The sequence below is a fragment of the Odocoileus virginianus genome, chromosome 7, assembly GCF_023699985.2.
Source record: "Odocoileus virginianus isolate 20LAN1187 ecotype Illinois chromosome 7, Ovbor_1.2, whole genome shotgun sequence".
NCBI classification, from domain to species: domain Eukaryota; kingdom Metazoa; phylum Chordata; class Mammalia; order Artiodactyla; family Cervidae; genus Odocoileus; species Odocoileus virginianus.
This window is the reverse complement of record NC_069680.1, coordinates 67,480,596-67,502,544: the sequence shown is the minus strand read 5'-3', so window position 1 is coordinate 67,502,544 and position 21,949 is coordinate 67,480,596. Positions and strand designations below refer to the sequence as shown.

Here is a 21,949-nt window from a genome sequence, read left to right as displayed (position 1 = left end):
ATTTTGCCTTGTATTAGAATAGATTCAAGATGTTGCCTTTGGGGGGAAAATAGTAATCAAAATGTAAATACCATGGGAATAATAGATTTGGCCTAATTATCAGCGATTACTCAGAATTTGTCATTATTTCCCTACAATATATCCCAAAGTTCCGGAAAACAAATCAAAGAAAGTACCACGGTCGATGCCATTAATAGAAGCAAAACACTTCAAGACCGAGAATTTAATTTACTGGGTGAGTTCTTGAGGCACGTTTTTGTTGATGAATATTTATAAAAGTGGGTTAGGCTGGACCTGGTAATGATTGCAAAAATTTTTAATGCTGTCCCCCTCATTAATTTACTTTTAATGAATGACTTGGTAAAGCGTAACCATTTGTACGTAATGATTTCATTAACGGCTATGGCATATGCAACCGTTTTTTCACACGTTTGAATGTCACTTGAATAAAATGATACCTTAAATTATACAGTATAATAAAGTATGTTTGTTGAAACATGACAAGCTTCTGCCTCTTTGTACTCAGGCTCCAAGAATCCGTTGCATTTGGAATAGCAACAGTTTAACAGAACTGGAGTGATGGGTCTCTTCTTCCATATCTGAGGTTTTTCTCAATACCCAGACGCTGGGCTTCCGCCCTAAAAAAAAAAAAAAAAAAAAACCTGTACATGAAAAGTTGAGCCAGAGAAGGCAGTGAGCCCTTCAGAGCCCCACAGTCCCACTGTCCTCACCTCAGCCTGTAGAATTTGCTTAATACCGCCCCTTGGAGCAGATACACAGCCAGATTATCCCATAAAAACAGAGCATCTGTGGGCAGAACCCAGCTTGGGGCAGTGCCAGGCCAGGGGCGGGGCAGTGAGAGGGGCGTGGTCAGGAGAGGGGCGTGGTCTGGTGGAGCGGAGTCTGGGCTATTGCCTGGTGAGGCGAAGACCGCAGGTCAGAGCTGACTGGCTCTCGCGTGCTTCCTCTAGAACTTTGCAGCATTAGTTATAAGAGCTGCCATAAGGGTATGCCTGCATACCTCCTTGAGCTTTGTTGAAGCCAGTTTAGGAGAACAGAGAGGCCCCGTCCTATTTTAAATGGGTACCCTTGATAATTCCTTAGCTTAGTCTCATGTCTGTTTCCACAGAGTGCTGATCCAATTTGTAAGTGTATTATGCATCTGTTTATTTGTTTAGGACAGGGACCATGCCGCTGAGTTCACTATTGACTCCCCACCCCTAGAACGTTAACAAGTCATCAGAAAATATTTTTTGGTGGGGGGCGGGGAGCGGGGGCGGGGGGGGGCAGAGAAGAAGAGAATAAAAGAGGAAGGAAGGAAGGAGGGAGGGAGGGAGAGAGACTAATTGAATTAGATTAGGAGCATAAAGCAAAGTAAGCCACTGGCCAAAAAAAAGACATGTTGAGATCAATGCAATGGGCTGTGTGAGCCGCTGTTTCTCTTCCTGCCACCCACCACCCCTCCCTGGCAGGGCTCAGGCACCTTGCACCAGGTCTCATCAGCCTTGCTCCCCACGAGTATTTATTCCCTCCTCTCATGAAAGTGGTCCCGGAAATGAATAAGGTGTTTGGACAGCAATGAAAACAATACGCTTCTGCAGGTGTACCATGGTATGTGGTCTTCAAAGGGTCTTCCTATCTTTGAGCTCAAATTCTTGCCAGTCCAGTCTATCTCACAAGGCTGTTTCATTATTACCACCCCACACCCCAGCTTTTTTTTTTCCAGAGAGAATGGTCTCCGTGGAATTCAATGCTGGCTCAAGGTCACAGAGTCAGGAAATGGTTGAGCTAAGAAGACTTCAACTCAGGTCCTGGGTTATGTGGTTGAGCAGATTTTAATGTTTCTCAGAAGCTTAATACGTTACCTTTCCCAAGGGTGTTTGTATTTTAAAGGGGAATTAAAAAGAGAGGGAAATGTATAATCCAAATTAATGAATTGAGCATAGCAAAATGTCCCATACAGGAAAGACTGGCCCTGGGGCCAGAGGGAAGAGGTGGTCCTAGAAGATTCTTGACACATACACTATCTGGATCAAACAGATCTGCGTTCAAATCTCTTCCATTACATCTGCTAACCCAGTGGGCTGGTGTCAGTGGTTTCCATTTTCAGAGTCTCTTTCCTAATCTGTGACGTGGGGATGATAATCCACCTCAAAAGGGTGACATGAGGCTGGCATGCAGAGAAGTTGGCACACAGTGGGAGATCCGCGAAGATCAGCAGCCTTACATGCAGGATCAGAGGAGTGGGGCCCAACACAGTTGGCCTCCACAGGAATCAGGGTGCTGGATGGAGCTGGCCCTCACCCCCCAGCTCCACAGGGAAGGGGTGGGGAAGATAGAAGATGGGGATCCCAGAGCTGCTGCCCCAGGCCATCTCTGTGCCTACTGCTGGGCTGGACTCACCAGCCCCCATGCTAATTGCTCAGCCATTAGGATCAAGCCGGGGCTTTCTGCTTTATAGGAAGGGCCAGGGTACCTACAGCTACGCTGCAGCCCTCATCTTTTCCGTGTCTTCCCCCACCTCCTCCGAGAAGATTTATGGAAAGATTAAGGGGCCTTTTTTTTCAATATCTATTAATATTCATGGCAGTCTTCACAGCCATCTGCTTTTAACGATTTTGTTTGCAAAGACCTGAGATTAAAATATGGCCTGCTAGTGCTCTGAAGCATCTGAACTGAAGGCGATAAAACAAAGGCCTTTTCAGGAGCTCCAAGCTGGCCTGTCACTCTACCTGCAGCGGGGGAGACTAATGACTAGAGGGAGGGAGGGGCGGCCGACGGGCGCTCAGACCTGGCTGAGATTGGATCCAGGGCCAGTGCTCCCCTTCAGGCCTGGCAGGGTTCACTACAGGGTGGGGCGGGGGTGAGGGATGAGGAGCCCCATCTCCCTCCTGCACAGGGCCCTGAGAAGAAGGGGGCTTAGCTAGTGCAGGAGAAAGATGATGGCTAGACTGTCCAGGAGACTCAGGGCTTTGAGGACTCCTAAAGCCTGGGATCAGCACCCTGTCGGGGGGCTGTCCACACTGGGATTGTCCAGGGGTCCAGAGAGGGCTGGGGGAGCCCCTCGCTGTGATGCCTTGTCCCAGACCCATCAGAGTCTCACCACACCTCCTCTATACGTCAGTGCAACACAAAGCCCATGTTTCTGTCTGGACGTCACAGTCAGTCACTTCAGTCTAACTCAGTCTTTTGGGGAACCTCTATTTGCCTACTAATATGGGGTGCCCATGACCAAGCTGGTGTCCTTCTCTTGGCTTCCTCCTGGAGAGGTTTCCATAAGGTGACTGCCAGGATGTGCCGGGGGACAAGGCGGGGGACCAGCAGTGGGACCCAGGCCAGAATGTGTGGCAATGAAAATTATGCCCTGCACAACTCCTGGGGGCGCCTTGCCCAGCCTCTGCAGGGGTCCTGAGCAGGCCTCCAGGACCCCATCCTGAGCAGCCCTAGGGCTTTCTGCTCTGCATGTCAAATCTCCACTCACAGCTTCCTGGACTGAAGGCACCTACTGCGTACAGATGTTTGAGAGCCAGCAGAACTCGAGTCACCTCTGTCATTAGACAGGTACCTCTCCCCTCCAGCTCCTACCGTTCTGGACTCCATGCTTCCAAAACACCCCCATCGAGGCCAAGTCCCAGTTCCTGGGCACGCAGGAAGACAGAGCTGATGGGTTTCCACATACCTGCTCATCCCCCTCCCTGTGCCAACAGGGTCACCTCCTAATCTCACCCCCAACCTTCCAGTCCCAAGCCCCCACCCTCCGGGTGTGGAAAGTCACCATCTCTGGCCACCCACCTGTCTCTGTGAGCCAAGACCTGCCCCATGAGTGCCAGGAAGCACCCCTGCTGAACCTCACAGGTGAGGAACTCTTCACAACAGGACTTCCCCAGGGACCGCATCAGGCCCCAGGGAACAGGGCCTGTTCTCCATCTCACAGGTCTGGGAAATTCTCCTTGCATTCCCACTCCTGGCCAGCCTGATTATGGTTCTAGAGCAGACCAGCCTTCCTAAAACACCACAGATTCCACCTGCCCTGGCCCCCATGGCCTCCTGACGGGAGTGCTGCCTTCTGCCAGCCCTCAAGGCCAGAGCGACGGAGAGGTGGCTTCCAGAGAGAAACAAGGGCAGCCCCCCCTCCTCTGAGCCCCACTCGGTCTAGGGGGTAGCAAGTTGAGGCAGGCACCACTTCCAGCATTGGGAAGGAAGGAGAGCAGAGAGCTGTGAAGAGAAAACCGGAGGTGACTCCTCTGGAACCATCCAGAGGTGAGCCTTGGCTTGAGAGCAGCCAGCGCTGGTCTAGCTGCTTCTGGTGGCCCACTGCCTGTACCCCCTGGGCCCTGGAGACAACCGTGGTGCCTTCCTGGACCTCCCTGCTCCCGCTGAGGCCACTTGGGATGGGTCTCTGTTTCTAGAAGCTCAAGAAAACCGAGATAAAGGCTTCCAAATATCCACTCCCAGGCCCTTGTTTCTCTGTGACTGTGAGACCCACACTCTGCCCACCCTAAGCCTCTTTTCGGGCTCGGGCTATGCCCCCTTCCCACCAAAGAACTAGCTAGTCCTCACTGCCACCTCCCCAAGCAGAAGGCCGCCTCCTCCCTGCCCGGTGTCTGGAGATGCCAGCATCTCTTCTGAGACAATGTCTCTCCTCCAGGGCCGCCTACCCTCCCAGGAGGGCCGGGGTCAGGAGCAAGCAGGATGCCAGCTTCCTGGTCTGTCTGTCTGTGTGTGCATGCTGAGTGGCTTGTCATGTCTGAGTCTATGTGACCCTGTGGACTGTAGCCCGCCAGGCTCCTCTGTCCATGGGATTCTCCAGGCAAGAATACCAGAGTGGGTTACTATCATCTTCTCCAGGGGATCTTCCCAACCCAGGAATCAAACCCGCGTCTATTTCGTCTCCAGCATTGGCGGCAGATTCTTTACCACCAGAGCCACCTGGGAAGCCCTTGTCTTTCTGACCGGGGTTTAAATCCCCTGAGGCTCCGGGCATTGGGCTTCAAACTCACTAGACTTTCCTCCAAAAATGTTTCCTCGTTTTGCCTTGAAATAAGTCTGCTGCTCCTAGGGTACACCTCTCTAGTGCACCGAAGTGTTGGTTTACCCTCAAGAAGATGCTAGGATAATATCACTAGATGGGTCCTTGGAGAACATGTTCAACTCTCCCATCTCCCAGCTGCAGAGACTAAGGCCAAACCAGACGCCGGGTCACCCGACCCCACCCGCCACAGGGCCATGACCAGCCCGTCCCTCCGCCCCCAGGGTGCCCCCTCCAGACCACGCAGGAGAACACATCACGGAGCAGGGCGCTTGGAGGTCTGCTTGGGCAGTTTCTGCCGTAGTCACATCTCTGCAACCCACTGTCAGGTAATTAAGCCGTCAAGAGCCACTGCAGAGATCTGGAATTGGACCTAACATGTCCATTTGCATATCTGATTGGAAAGACAAGGGTAAAAGGCTGTGTGTGTGTGTGTGTCTAAGCATGTGAGCAGGTGTGTTCACACGTGACTGTATGTGAGTGAGGGTTTGTGTGTGAGTGTGTGGAAGTGCATGTGTGTGTGGTGGGAGGCTGAATTGTTAGCTCTGTCACAGCCTCCTCTCTGGTCCCCCTACCGTTAGCCCACCCTGGCAGGCCCACCTGCACCCTACTTGTCCCCTGCCTTCATCTGTTCTGACAACATAACTCAGCTGCAGCCTCAGCTTCTACAGGGAAACCCACCCCTCGAGAATGAAGCCCAGAGTCTGTCACCATCAGGACCTGTCTACCTTTCCAGAATCTTCTCCCACCCAAGCCTCACACTACCCTCCAATCACACCAAACGTGCAGCATTCAAGGGACATACGTGCCCCACCATGCCTCCAAACCTCTCCCCATGTTGTCTTCTGTGCCTGGGCTGTGTCCTCCCTCTTTTCTTCCAAGCTTCAAGGCCCCACACTCAAATATCACCTCCTCCATGAAGCTTCCCCTAAATGCCAGGCCACTCCCCCACAGGCAGAGTCAGCCGCTCTGTATGACTCTAAATGACTCTAAACAGCACTTGGGGGACACTTTACCTGTATTACTGTATAGAGTTCTCACCGGGCCCTGAACAGGATGTCCTGTTCTTATCCCCAGCTTACAGGTGAGAACACTGCACCAGAGAGGTTGACTGACTTGCCTGGGGTCACACAGCTCCAACACGAGACCACCAGGATTCAAACCAGCCAGTCCAGCCCCAGAGCCTGAGCTCTTACACCCTCCATCACCCTGTCCCCTCACCACACACCCACCTCACTCGGGACATCAGCGCCGCGTGACGTGAGCACAGAGAGAGGACGGGATATGGTCCACCGGCCCGTCTTCCTTGCTGCCCAGATCAGAGCTCTTGCACACCTGTTTCCCAGCACCTGGTACAGAGCCCACCCCCCTGGCACAGGGTGGAGTGCAGAAGGGTTCTGAACAATCAGATGAAGAAAGGAATGCTTGCCTCTGTGTGTGTGTGTATGTGTGTGTGTGTGTGTGACATGTACAAGAGGGTGTGCGTGGACAGGAGGCTGTGAAAGAGGGTGGATGTGAGGCTATGAATGGGGGTGAGTTTGAGGGGTGTGTCATGGGGATTGAGTATGAATATTTGTGATGGTGCTCTAGGGTGATGTGTGGAGTGTGTGCTGTGTATTAGTGTGTATGAGTGTGGAGGGGATCGGGTGTGTGTGTGTGTGTGTGTAAAATGCTGTGTATTAGTGTGTATGAGGGTGGAGGGGATTGGGTGTGTCTGTGTGTGTGTTTGTGTGTAAAATGCTCTGTGTTAGTGCGTATGAGGGTGGAGGGGATGGGGTGCTTGTGTGTGTATGTGAAAGAGAGGGGGGGCTGTGTCAGGGGCCGTGAGAGCAGCGGGGACAGCGCGGATGGCCTGTGAAGAAGCCCATGCCCTAGCCATCCTCAGACATCCTCTAGACCCCGCACGGGTGGGTGGAGGCCCATCGCGCCTGCATGAATAGTTAAAGCCCTTAAACTGTGCCGCTTCATCATTGATATTTTTACAAAGTTGTCACAGAGAAATATCATTTTTCTTCCTCCTTTATTTCATTTTCTTTGGGATATAGTAATTAACAAAAGCCGTTAGATGCCAGCATAACTGTTTCTTTTGAAGTTTCTACATGGCTGTCACCCAGAAGATAAAGGCAGATTATTCAATCTTGACATTATAATTGTGGATGCCAGATAAAAGCCTGGATTAGACACTTCACAGCCCCACTCAGAAGGGAGAGTAGATCACGGGCAGCGGGAGGGCCTGCATGAGGGGCGCCCCAGCAGAGGAGGCGGGGCGGCTTGCCACGTGGCTGGCTTCTTTTCGTTTTGAGTTGGACGGTACCCAAATCGCACCATGTCAGGTGGGAAGGGAGCATATTCAACACGGAGGTGCAACAACCCAGAAGTCGGGGGCAAAGCCCGGGGTAGCCTTGCCTGGCAGGATGCGCCTCGCCTCCCAGCCTGGACGCCCAGCTCCTGGAAGGCGGGGCTGGGGTCCTCGCAGGCAGGGTGTCTCCAGCCCTGGCACTGAGTGTGGAACACGGCAGGCACGGGACATGAACCTCCCGATGGAAGGACCCCCGGGTTCTAGTCCTGACTTGCATACCCTCCCCGTGGCTCTGGAGAAGGCAGGAGAAGCAAGGGTGTGGGAAAGTCATCTGCTTGCTTAGAGCCCACCCGAGGCCCTCACAGGTCACCCAAGAGCAGTGCCAGCTCATCGCCAGGAGGGGGCGCCAGCTAGGGAGAAAGGCTGGGCCGAGCAGAGCCCAGAGGCACCAGGATGGAGAGGGAGGCTCCAGCGGAGGCGCAAGGGCCAGTATCCAGGGCACTTAAGACTGGACGCTTCTTAAGTACAGGGACCAATGTTGTGTGATTTTCTCCCTCAATCCTAAACCAAGTCACGACCTTGGCATTCAGCTTCTCCAAACTAGGGTTCTCCATACTTCATCCAGCCCACAGACAAGTCATCACCGTGTTAAGTAATGATAATGATAGGCAAAGACCCTGATGCTGGGAAAGATAGATGGCAGGAGGGGAAGGGGACAACAGAGGATGAGATGGTTGGATGGCATCACCTTGTCAGCGGACATGAGTTTGAGCAAGCTCCGGGAGATAGTGAAGGACAAGGAAGCCTCACATGCTGTAGTCCATGGGGTCGCAGAGAGTCGGACATGACTGAGCAACTGAACAACCACAACAACAACAACAAATAATAATAATATAATTTTTAAATGTATCAGTCAGGGTCAAACCAAGAACCTATCAACCACTCTAGGTATTTAAAGCAGAGGGAATTTAACTCAAGACTGGTTACCCAGGAGATGAAGGATCAACAGGACAGCAGGTCTGGAGGAAAGAAGGCAGGAGTTGGGTAACAAGAGCCCAGGGGCTGTAAAGACCTGGCCAACCTGGAACCCTGATGGGTCACAGAGACAGGAGCTCTGCCAGAGATGATGCCCGAGGCAGAGATGGGGAGTGAGACACACTGGCTGCTCCCTATCCCCTGCCCTCTCCCCATTCCACCACCAACCAGAGCCTCTTGTTGACTCAACAAAACCCACCCAGGAGCCTGGAGGGGCCAGACCCCCAGGATACAGAGCAAAACAGAAGAAAGGCAAGGAGGGGGATCTGAGGGCAAATGAACCAAGGGCCAGTACCCAGGCCAACATTTTTAAATCTTGAGCTGGATTTCCAGCTTCTCGTGATGCAGCAAACATCCAGGGAGCAATAGAGGCTGTCCCCTTCAGAAGCAGCATCCTCTTCTCCAGTTTTTCACCATTCCCACCAGGCCTGCCTTATTTGTTCATGGTACCTGGAGGTGCTTCCTTTCGCAACTCCTATACTAAATCAGTGTTCCCACTTCTCAGAGAGAGAAACTGAGGCCCAACCAAAGAGAAGTGACTTACCCAAGGTTACATAGCAGATCAAGAGCAGAGGCAAAACCAGAACTTAGATGCCCTGGATAGCATTTCCTAAGTGCTGGATTGATGAGCAAGGAGTGGAAAGCGTTTGTGAAGCAACCATGTATTTCAGTGGGGAAACAAGTGGCCCTTTACTGGACCAGTAAAACAGTGGCACAGGTGTTCATGGTCCCCTGGCCAGTGAACTTTGTCAAGAGGACAGCAGAAGAGATGCCAGTGAGGATGACCAGGACAGGACCTGGGCGGCCGAGGCTGCTCTGAACCCAGCTCTGCCACTCAACTGCTATGTGACCACAGTGAGGTCGTTCTTAGAGCTCTAATTAGGAGGAGGAAGGACCACACACCCTCCTGGAGCCTTCCCCACTCCATCAGGCTGGGACGCGATTTCCTGGACACAGGTGGGAGGAAAGCATCCGGCTAGAGAAGCCAGCAGAGCGCAGGAGGGTCCTTAAAAAGGAAGGTCGAGGGGAGACACTGGGAAACATAAATCTGCCGGCACGGCTCTCTCAGAAAAGGTTTTAATTAATTGTTTTTATACGACATAAGAGCAACTCATTACCGAACAGCTTTGATTCGTGACACCTGCATTATAGATGATTTTTAAATTAACATTTCCCCAATAAAAGGTGTCAGTAGAGAGCTGAGGGCGCCCAGAGAAGTATAAAAGGATAATAATATGAAAATACAAATAAACACCAGCCCAACCTAACAAAGAGGGCTGCTTAATCAATTTACAATTAATTAAGGCTGCCTGGGATAGCTGGAGCCCAGGAGGAACTTGGAGGTACTGGGTTGAGGTGCAGGCATCAGATGCTAGGAAGAGAGGAAAGGTTTGAAGTTTAAGAGAAGACACACAGAGAATGAAAGATGCTGCCAAGTTTCCCCTTAAGGGGAAAGAAATACTCCTCCTGAGCATTCTTTCCCCCTTTGTTCTCCTGGATTTATCATCTACTCCTTCAGTAAGTATTTATAGAGCCCCTATTACCTGTTCCAGGCTGAGTGATGAGCCCAGGCAAAGACACCAAGGTGAGACAGCGCTAGTGTCTTTTTTGGAGATGCTCAGAGCCCATGGGTCTGATCCAGAGTCCAGAGCACAGCAGTTGAGCAAACTGGAAAGATAGGCAGAGGCAATACTATAGAGGCCTCTGGAAAATATCAATTACATTTGGATTTGTTTTCAGATGCCCTTTGAAGAGTTTCGGGTATAAGAGACACAGGGTAATATTTCCATCTTGGTAGATGCCAGTGACTACTGCACTCGAAGGGTGGATGGAGGAAAAACAAGTCGCCCAAAATAAGTCACACAGAAAAAGACAAACACTGTATGATATCACTTACAAGTGGAATCTACAACATACAGCAAACTAGTGAACATAACAAAGAAGAAGCAGACCCACAGATAGAGAGGAAAATGAGAGTTATCAGTGGGGAGAGGGAAGCATGGAGGGGCATTATAGGCCTCGGGGAATGAGGAGTACAAACTGTCAGGTACAAAATAAGCTACAAGGATCTTTTGTGTTTTGGCCGCCTGACGCTAAGAGCTGACTCATTAGAAAAGACCCTGATGCTGGGAAAGACTGAAGGCAGGAGGAGAAGGTGACGACAGAGGACAAGATGGTTCGATGGCATCACTGACTCTATGGACATGAGTTTGAGCAAGCTCTGGGAGATGGTAAGGGACAGGGAGGCCTGGCGTGCTGCAGTCCATGGGATCCAAAGAGTCAGACACAACTGAGTGACTGAACAACAATAATCTATTTTACACCACAAGGAACGTAGTCAGGATTTTATAATAACTGTAAATGGAGTATAACCTTTTAAAACTATGAATCACTATATTGTACACCATAACTCTTGAGAGTTCCTTGGACTGCAAGGAAATCACACCAGTCAGTCCTAAAGGAAATCAGTCCTGAATATTCACTGGAAGGACTGATGCTGAAGCTGAAGCTCCAATACTTGGCCACTTGATGCAAAGAGCCAACTCTTTGGAAAAGACCCTGATACTGGGAAAGATTGAGGACAGAAGATCCTGCACCCGAAAGCCAGAGGAATCCTTCTAAAATGAAAGCCCATCACATATACTACTGTCCAAAAAGTTTCCAGGTTTTCCCATGCCCTCAGACCAAAGTCCAAACACTGTTACAATGCTCATCAAGGACTTTCAGAATCGAGTTCCTGCCTACCCACTGTAGCACCACGCTAATCCCCTCTTCCTCCTTGCTTTTGGGTCCAAACACAGAGGTCTCCCTTCGGGCTCTAGACTAATGTTGCTTCTCTCATCTGTGTTCTTTCATGCCTATGGTTCCTCTGCCTGGAACAGTCCAGGTGTTCTGTCTTGCATAACTCACCTTTCCATGGTCTGGCCACCTTCAGCTCCATCTCTCAGGCTGCAAGCTAATCAAATACTTTTGCAATTGTTTGCTGAATTGAGTAGATTCTCCCCAATTTGTAAACTCCACAAGACCAGGAACTATTTTTGCCTTGTTGGCCCCTGTTTCCCCAGCACCTGGTAGACAGATAACATTGCCGAAAGAATTAACAGATGAACCAAATGATGTCACAGAATGCAGTGTGCCTTATCCATACTAGAAGTTTAAATGTGCGTTTAGACAAACAAGAACCAGCATCTTCAGCTTATCAGCATACATCTCATTGGTCAGTTTGCATCCTCACATATGCCCAGAAGAGGTTGCTCCCCCAGGATAGGCATTGCTAGTGTGATGAGAGGAGAGGGTGGACCTCCACTTGAGATGTCGCATCGCCTGCTTCCGTGAAGCCAGTGGGAGTCATGAAGCCAACAGTATGTCCACATGGTCTATGAACCACCTGGTTTCTGCCATCTCCATATTGTCCCAGGCCCCAAGAGGACATGGCTATCAACATGGGCACCTGGCTGAAGGATTTGGGTGTTTAGCTCCCCTCTGCCTGGTAGGAATAGATGAGTCCTTCCAGACTGGCCCCATAACCAAGCATCTCCAGCTCACAGTTCCATGCTGGATCCATTTACAGGGTTCACAGGTAGTGTCAGGGTTTCAGGGTCAGGGTCAGGGTTACAGAAGTGGTTATAGGGAGTCTGCCACCACCAAATCAGCAAGTAGGGGGAAAGACTGGGGTGGAGGTCAAGGTCAGACACTTGGTTCCTTCAGGAAGGGTGAGATGGTCTGTGCCTGGAGGAATCCAGGAGGGCTTCTTGGAGGAGGTAGGCTTGAGCCACATCAGGAAGGACAGGGAGGGTCTGAGATCAGGAGGTTTTTAATCAAGTTGCTGCTTCCTTCATCTTCAGAACCTTTCACTGGGAGGAAGCACTTCTGAAGGCTTGCTTTCTCCTCCTCTTAAGTCCACTGGCAACACAATTACAGATTGTCAGGATGGGAATGGACCACAGTCCAACCCATCTGTTTTATAAATAGGGAACCTGAGGCCCAGAGAGAAAAGCAAAAATCATCCTTTGTATTTGAACAAATGCATCCTTTGTGGTGGAAACAGACTTCTTGCAACACACCTGCACAACAGGCACTCTTCTCTTCATTTAACAGATGAGAAAGCTGAGGCCCTGAGCGGTCACAAGGCTAGTAGATGTCACATGGGATCTGATAGAACCAGGACTCAAACCCAGGCTGGTCTGAGTCCACACCTAACACCCTTGGGTGAATGTTTCTGTCTTTGGTTCTAATTTTTCCAAGGCACAGAAAGGATAATTGGCAGTTGATATCAAAAATATACGTAGCTATTTTGATTGACAGTATAAGCTCAGTGATGGACAAACACAGAATGATTCTATTCTTCTCCATAACTGCTGTCAGCTTTGCCCTGCAGGCCCAACCCCACAGCAGGTGGTTGAGGGAGGCGAGGGAGGGATGGAAGAAAACAAACTTGCCAAATAATAGTATCTTCATCCTTCTGATGATTTTCCTGGTCCCATTTAATATTTGCAACAGTCACTTTCTAATGATTAAGGAGCGTCATTGTCCAGCTCAAAGCTACCTCCTGCATAGCTTCCATCAGCCCCACCAGCGGGGATGGGGCTGTCCTGCTTGTGACTGACCGGCTGCCCCTTGGTAGGGGACTGCATCCTACTCTGCAGTATCCTGTCTAACTCTGGCCTCTAGCCATTGGTGTCCTCACTCCAGCTGGCCTGGAGGAGGCCAGCTGCCAGGTCCTTACAGTTGCAGTGACACTGTAACCCTATCCACAACCTCTGACATCAGGGACCTCCCAGGGCATGGCTGCCCCTGCTCCTTGTTCCTGGCAAGTCTGGGGAGAGGAGCATGGCTGTTTCCACTCAGCAAATTCTGCTCCTCTCTTTATACAGAGAAGGGGGTAGAGGACACCTTGCTTCTGCTAAAATGCCCCTCTCTTAGCAAAGCCTGGAGTGGATATTATGGTGAGGACTGCTCACTCCACCAAAATTCAATCTCCCCTGACAAAAAAAAAAAAAAAACATGGTCAGGCCAAGGTCACCATCCAGACCAGGAGTCTACACACTCTACTCCACCTGGCCAGTGCCTATTTTTGAATGACCCGTGGACTAAGATTGGTTTTTACATTTCTAAATGGTTGAAAAAAGAAAATGAAAAATATTCATGCCATGAAATTTCTTTGAAAGTCGCATTTCAGTGTCCATGAATAAAGTTTTATTGGGATATAGCCATGCCCATTATTTGCATATTGCCTATGGCTGTTTTCAAGATATAAGGGCAGAGTCAGGTACCTGCAGCACAGACAAACAGCCCATAAAGCTGAAAATATTTCCTATCTGGCCCTTACAGAAAACTTGATGATTCCAGATCAAGATTTCCTTTCCCAGCCTCCTTTGCAGGTAGGTGGGGCATGTGCTAAGTTCTCACCAGTAGAAGTGGACTGGAAGTACTGGAAGATATCAAGGGTGCCCCTCCATGCTCACTTCCACCTCCGGCTGGAGCCAGGCATGGCAGCCCCCATCGCTGAGACTTCTAGAAGGCTCACAGGGATGGAGGGAAAGTGGCTCAGAGGACCCTAGTTCCTGAATAACTGAAAGTCAGAACTGCCCTGCCAACCTGGCTATTTACCTTAAATTATAAGGTGAAAAAGGCAGGAACTTCAATCTTCTCTATGCCATTGCATTATTATGATAGAGCAGCACATCCTCACCCTGACCAGTATGGATGTTTATCTGCAGCTGGGCACTGTCTCCAGAGACCTTCACTTACAAGTCCCAGTCATGTCATTTTAGGATATTGTTCTTGTACAGAAGGAGACGCACACCATAGATGGGGTTGTGCCCCTCCTTGAATCAGCAGGGCCCTATAAACCTGATAAGAGTATTGTTCCTATTAGAGTTCTCTTGTTTACAAGGAAAAGAGGTGTACTAGCTAGAGCAACTCAGGGAGAGAAGCTAGTGCAATATAAAGCAGATTCTCACCAGGATCCCCAAACAGAAGGGCAAGAGCAGCTAGGCCCCATGGGAACCAGCAATTGTGATGCACGCCTCCAAGACCAATGGTATCCATGCACCTCTCTGCTCTCCTTCTTGGCCAGCCAGCTCCCTCCGGCCACTCACAGCTGGTGACCATGACTGGTCACCTCAGTGACCTAAGTCTAGCTCCTCAGCTCTTCCCCGTCCCAGGCTCAGCCTCTTCCTGTTGCCTTCCCCAGTTAGGAGTCAGATTGGCCCATTTTAGGCTTTCGAGTCAGAATATCCAAAGCATATAGTGTGGGGAAGCCTCTGCTTCAAGTGCCCACCTTGGATCGTTCAGCTGAAGTCTGGAGGATGCAGAGACATGACATAAACACAGCTGCCTCCCACGCAACATGCGCTGGGAGACAGGGGTTTGTCTTAGCCAGGAAATCAACCTCTCTAAGAAGCTGAGAAGTTCCACAGCTAAGAACTTGGGCTCAGGGCTAGAGTGCAGGGGTCGGCCCCACCTCCTTCTTGTGTGACCAGAGGCAAGTTTGGTACATTCATTTTCACCTCTATGAAATAGGAACCATAATTAAATCACCTGCCTCATAGGGTTGTCAAGATGATAAAAATAAATTAATCTACGTAAAGCACTTAGAACAGTACCCCTGACACGTCGTAAGCTTAGAGGGAAGGTGAGTGATTGGGACTATCATTAACATCATCTCTTAAACAAGAAGAAAATAGTAAGTCAAAACTCTGTTCCCTGCTGTAACCCTTCTCAATGTGTTAGTGAGTGATTCAAGCCAGCTTGAGGCAAGCACACTGGGCCCCAGGTGCACTTTCCTAAGGAGCCCAGAGCACACGGCTGCCATCTGCTAAGGACTCGCTCGCTCGCTCTATGCCCAGCCTGCACCCGGCCCTGTACACGCATTAGCCCACTTCATCCAGCGAGGAGGACATTCCGAGAGGGTCAAGAAGTTGTCCACATGCACGTACTTCAGGCTGAATTCCACTCTGTGTATTTCCACCAGCATGGATAACCCAAAGGGGCCACTGCAGGCCAATTGCTGAGTCAAGCCCGTTTCGACATAAGCCTGCCAGACGCAAGGACAGGGGTTCCAGGAGCAAGGAGATAGAAGGTGGAATGATGCGGACAAAATATGAGGAGGCCCAGAATTGGGAAAGGAAACGCAGCACCAACTTGGGGAGAGTGCATCAGGTTTGGGGGTAGGGGTCGACAGGGGACATGATTATGTGCATGCAACCTCCCCCATTAAGTTATTCAAATGCACACAGCAGAGTCCCCATTTAGTAAACAGAGACCTGGCCGGGGAGCAAAGCCCCAGCCCTGGTTGCCTGTCCCAGCTCTGCCTCCCGTCTCTGTGTGACCTTGACGGTGACACCCCTCTCCCAGCCACGGTAGTCATATATGTGACCAGATGACTCTAAGGCCCTCCTGCCTCTGGTCCCACTATGGTGATTCTCTAGTTCCTGTTGTGTTCTTAGAGGCCAGCCCTTAGCACAGGCCACCCCATGACTTCCATCCCAACGTGGCACTATGGATTTTCACTCCCCAATTTATCGTGTGCTTAGGAATCATGGAAAAAAAGTAAAACTATTATCCTCAAAACCCCAGCAGGTCTGTTAATGACTACTCCACTAATTAGTAGCAGCTGTTAATGAAGTGTGCAGGTACAAGCCTAGCCTCATCAATTAATCCATACATGCTCCTGGGCAGCTGTAATATTTAAAGGGGAAATCAATACTTGGCAGCTGGGCCCGAGGAGGTCGCTCGCATGGGTAGGGAAGGTGTAGCATTGTAAGGAACTTGTAACTAAAATAGCTTACGCCTGGAGCATAGTGCAGGGGAGCAGAAAGCAGGACAGCCCTTTAGGGGCACAGGAATCCAGGCATGCATGTAGAACAGTGGCAGAGGGGACTGAGTGGGCAGGTCAGCTGGCACCTGCTCCACAGGTGGAGAGCTCCAGCCAGGCCAGCAGGGGCACACAGAGGTAACATCCCTCTTCAAATTGTTGTCTCACAAAATCCTCTTATTCCTGTAGGCTGCGGAGGCTAGGAGGCTAGGAGTCCTACTATCACCTCCTCTTGGCAGATGTAGGGATCAAGGCTCCAAATGAAACATGGTCTTGTCCAAAGTTGCAAAGCAAGTGAGAGTAACAATCACTTTTCTGACCAATGCTGTGCCAAACACCCTACACACATCTTTTCATTTAAGCCTTATGTGTCTATGAGACAAGAAATGCTACTGCACCACTTTGGAGATGGACATACGGAAGGTTTGAGAATTTAAAACACCTGCCTAACAAAGCTGGTCTTTGGTAAGGAGGGTGCTCAAACCCAGGCAATCTGACTTCAGAGCTTGTATACTTAGCACACGTGGGCTCCCGAAGAGCAATAAGGTTTCAGCCCTATAGAACAAGATCCAACTCCCTTGCATAATTCATAGCATCTTGAACTCTGGCCCTACACACTACTTTCCTATTGTCGCTATAACAAAGTACCACGTACCTACTGGCTTAACGCAATATAAATCTACTATCTTGCAGTTCTAGAGGTCAAAAGTCTAAAATGATTTTCACTGGGTTAAAGACAAGGTGTTGATGGGGCCACATTCTTTCTGGAGGCTCTAGGGGAGAATCTGTCCTCTTGCCTTGTTCAGCATCTAGAGGCACCTACATCCCTCGGTTCATGACTTTTCCTTCCTGTTGAAGCCAGCAATCCAGTTACTACAACGTCTGCTTCTATCACCACATCTCTCTGTCTGTCTCTCTTCTTCTGCCCCTCCCTTACAAAGACCTTTGTGTTTCCATGGGACCCACTCATATAAACCAAGATAATTTCCTGAATAACCCTGGATAATAGAGTCACTTTTGCTACGTGAAGTAACACAGTCATAGGTTCCAGAGATTAGGATGTGGACACCCTTGAAAGTGAAAGTCGCTCAGTCATGTCTGACTCTTTGCAACCCCATGGGCTATACAGTCCATGGAATTATCCTGGCCAGAATATCCCCCTTCTCCAGGGGATCTTCCCAATCCAGGGATCGAATCCAGGTCTCACGCATTGCAGGTAGATTCTTTACCAACTGAGTTATCAGTGAAGCCTGATAGCTCTTTGGGGGATATTTACTCTGTATGACATAAAACATCTTTGGGGGATATTTAATCTGTATAATATGGGCTTCCCTGGTGGCTTAGTGGTAAAGAATCTACCTGCAGTGCAGAAGACGTGGGTTCGATCCCAGGGTCAGGAAGATCCCCTGGAGAAGGAAATAGCCAGTACTCTGACCTGGGAAATCCCATAGACAGAGGAGCTTGTCAGGCTACAGTTCATGGAGTTGTAACAGACAGACACAACTTAGCAACTAAACCATAACCCCCAATCTCTATAACATACCATCTCACTGTCTACCTCTTCACCCTCCTCAAACACCTATATCAGTCAGCATCCAGTTGGAAAGACCAGAGGATTCTTGGTATTTCAAACAGAAGGAATTTAACATAGAGAATTAGTTCCACATGTGATAGAAGAGCTGCGAAGCCAAACAGAGGCTGTTGAAGCAACCAAGAAATTAACAAGAAGCTTTTTGTGACCATCCCCACTCCACTGATACAGACACACAGAGTTTGGGTCAGTGGTCCCCGCCTCCAAACTCCAGTGACCAAAGTGCCAAAGAAATGGCTGAGGTCCCTAAGCCTCTGGGTGGTCTGTGGCACGTTGCAAGTACTGAGTCTGGAGGCTTGCACAGAAGAGGCACTCAGAGAAAGGTCACCTGAACCAGGGCCTCCTCCTTCCATACCATCGGTGAGGGCACAGCCACAGCCCAGGACCGTCAGAAGAGGTCATGGTGTAGGTGAGGCCGGCAGATAGGATGCAGTGACTCAACAGCTGACTGTCAGCCCCCGAAACCAGGGACTCAGTGTTGAGTGCACTTTACTCCCAATCACAGGCTCAGGCAACCTTTTGGAGACAACGCTGAGAGCAGACAGATCTGGGGGAAAAGACCTTGGGCTGCTTCCGGAGGGCCTGGCAGGAATCTGCAATCCACAGGCTGCTTGAGGGAAGTACCAGGCTTGCTTTAGTGAAGCCATCAAGTCTGCTGTCTTCCCCTGTAAGAGACCCAAGGAGGCATCATGATTACAATCCTGGGCGAATAACCTTTCCCTCATTGGATGTTATTCCATGGCTCCTCTTCCCCACGCTAACCTAAGATGCCTGAGATAAGGGAAGGGAGGAGATTGAAAGAATATACCAAGGAGGAAGGAAGAAAGGGAGGGGCAGGAGTCAGGAACCAGCCTTTCCCAGGTGAGCCTAGGTCAGGGTCAGAGTGGGACACATACTCTACAATGCATAAATTCACCCCAAATCTTTCCAGGGACACAAGCATCCCACTCCCTGGCCAGAGGAGGATGTTTTACTCCAGGGGCCTCTGTCCTGGTGAATGACATCACTCAGTAGCACCCCCACCGTCTAGCAGACCACACCCCTGGTGGGGGAGGTGGCGGGGGCTCTGAGACTCACTTCTCTCACTAGTCATTACCCAGGCTCCGGCCAGTCTACCTGTCCCCCGTCCCGTCCTCAGTCCCACAGCCTTGATTAGGCTCCTGCCATTCCCTCTCCTGGGTTCCTCCAGCAGCCTTCTAACAGCATTCCTGCCTCCTGCCCCACCCCCTAATCCAGTCTGTATGTGCTACCCAGACTGGTTTTTCTGAAATAGAGTTGGTCATGTCACTCCCTTACCCCTCCCGCCATGTCCAAGGGATTCAAGGACTTCACAGTCTGGTCCTCACCTCCCTCCCCAGGCCTCTCCCCCCGCCATCCCCTTCCCTTCTGTCTCACATCACCCTCCAGGAAACTACCTGTAGGATCTCTCTCTCTCTCTCTCTCTCTCACACACACACACACACACACACACACACACACCTTTACACTTGCTACTCTCTGTGCCTAAAATTCTCTCCTTCCCCCACGCTAGGAATAATCTCACAACTTAGGGACATTTTCAATCCTGTTCTAAACTGAGTCTTTGGAATCACATTCAGGAGTGACCTCACACCTGAAGACTGCCCTGTGCTGTCCCCACCCCGACCCCAGGCCCTCCTGCTGCCCCCTTCCTGCATCCCCGTGTGGCCTCTACCTGGCCCCATCTGTATCAGCTGCATCACCGTGGGTGCCTTCCTAACTAGCACCCACTCCAGGCCTGGGGTTTGTGGGGACATGCGCAGGGCAGTCCCCTGAGAGTGCCCACAGGCATGGCGGGGCAGGAATTGGGCTCAAATAGTGATGCCCATTCATAACCACTGATGTTCTGCTATATGTTCGATCAGGACCCTCCTCCCTTTAGTATCCCTGGGCCCACAGGGAGCTGAGTAACAGAGAGTAGACAGAAACGAGTCTGTCTGCTCACTGACGATCAGGATATGCTACTGACATCATGACATCTGCCAGCACCTTGGGGAAAGGATGTAACCCCTTCTCAATGTTATTTCAAAGGACTTCATTTAAACTAAGGCTATGGATTAGTCAAAAACCCCTTGTCCCTTGGTGGCATTTTATCATTGCCATTCACTTCAGTCATGCCATCACCATAACAATCAGCACCCCACAACAAGCCAGGGCCATTGGGAGAGATGAGAGAAGCCAGCCTGCCAGTGTAGCCCTCAGCATAACTTCAGGATCGCTCTTTCATCTTCCTGGAAATTTTAAGCATCCTATAATATTTGCCACTCACCCAAGAGCATCACAAGGTCTCAGATGAATTTGGGCTTGGCTGACTCAACTAACATCTTACCACGTTAACCTGCCCCATGTCAAGGGATCCAAGAATCATCAACCCAACTGCCATTCATTTACTGATGCTTCAAATACGTACTGAAAACCTAACAGTTACAACGGTTCTCACAAGGTCGGGGTACATGAGCAAACCAAACAGTGGGTCCTTGCCCTCACAGAGCTAGGAATCTAGTTCAGGGAGCCAAACACAAAGGGCTCATCAGTGTGGGCCAGGCGGAGGGTTTGCTCCGGAGAACAAGAGGGCAGAGAAGCCAAATGGACGAATTTCCTCTTATTTTGCAAGAAGAAAGATAGGGCAAATTATTCCAAGACTAAGCAAATGGCAGCTTTCCCCCTACTGAAGAGTGCAGAAAAAGTAAAATAATAGGGAACAGAGAATTGTCTTAACAGTAGCCAGTCCTGGAGAGTAAAGGAGAAGAAAATATCACCCCCAGACTGCTGTTCTGTACATGGAGACCCTAGAATAGGGCACCCCCAGCTCTCACAAGACAGTGGTCCGAACAGCCCTCCCCCAGAGCCTGCACAGAAGCACCGTCCTGCCCAGCATGCTCGCCTTCACTCGCCCCCCACTCAGGCTTCCTTCTCCTCCTCCTCGTTCCTCCCAAGCTCTGCGCATCCGTGCGTTTACTCAAGCTGTTCCCTGCCCCTGCAATGACCTTCATCCCTTGTCTTCCAAATGCCGGCTCACACCAGGCTCAACTCAGCACCATCCCATAAAACAGCTTCTGGTCAGGGCTTTCACGCCTCCGACTGCGGCGCACCCGTCCCTCCTCTGTAGCAAAGCTATTTGTGGACACGCACCTGGCTGCCCTGCCCAGGGGCCAAGGGCACTTAGGACAGGGCATACAGAGGACAGAGAAGGAGATGGTGTGTGGGGAGGCCCACTCCCTGCCAGGAGCATCATCTCCACTCATCCTCACGCGGGCAGGTGCACAGCCACAGCCCAGCGGCCAGCAGCCGGGTGACTCAAGCAAGAGGATGAGCTGAGAGCAAACAGAGGTCCGACTGACGGCAGACCTCCTTCCACTCTCCCACGCTGCCTGATCTCGGGTGACGCTCAACAAATATCTGATGGATGAGAGAGTGCCTGAACAAAGGAATGAACACCCTGTCCTCTCACCAGTGTGCTGCCTCCCGCTAAACACACAGGCCATGCTGGGCTTTGAGTTGCCAGGGAGAGAAGCTCTTCTGGTGCTTTGAGCAGTGTCGTATCATGAGGGAGGGCCTTTATCCAAACACTGAGCTGGTTTCTTAACTCGGTCTCCTAGAGAACTTTCTAGACCCTTCCTCCAACCCTGCAAATGGGAGCCCAGTTTTTACGAGGTTCTAAAGTTGTACTCAGTAATAGCCTGGAATCAGCAAGTATCAAATTCAAAAGCCCTTCCAGGTCTAATGGGCCAGCCCTCTGCTCTCAGAGAAGAGAAGGGTTAGTTGCTCAGTCATCTCCGACTCTTTGCAGCGCTATGGACTGTGGCCCGCCAGGCTCCTCTGTCCATGGGATTCTCCAGGCAAGAATACTACAGTGGGTTGCCATTTCCTTCTCCAGGGAATCTTCCCAACCCAGGGATCGAACCCGGGTATCCCACACTGCAGGTGGATTCTTTACTGTCTGAGGCACCAGGAACTCAATCCCAAACACAGCCAGCAAACAGACTGGACCAGGCCACACTGCTCCCAGCCTCACTTTCCTCCAGCCACGCCTGTGAGCAGCTCCCTCTCTCACTTCCAGGGCTGCCGGGCAATGGAGAGGGAAACCAGACCGTCTTCCTGATCCCATCCTGTGACTGAGACGAAGTGGGCATTGTCTGCAGATCACACGGAAGGTTT

General features: G+C 50.6%; 1 long non-coding RNA gene across 2 annotated transcripts in view; it reads right to left on the bottom strand.

Moving 5' to 3' along the window:
- Window positions 1–200: 200 nt before the first annotated feature.
- LOC139035929 (uncharacterized) overlaps window positions 201–21,949 on the bottom strand; it is a 145,767-nt gene continuing 124,018 nt past the window's right edge. Inside the window, exon 3 of one of the 2 annotated variants that reach the window (XR_011488581.1) lies at window positions 201–638. This is a non-coding gene — a long non-coding RNA (uncharacterized lncRNA). Of the gene's footprint in view, window positions 639–17,651; window positions 18,439–21,949 lie in introns of those variants that run through there. The other variant, XR_011488582.1, reaches the window with a different exon arrangement.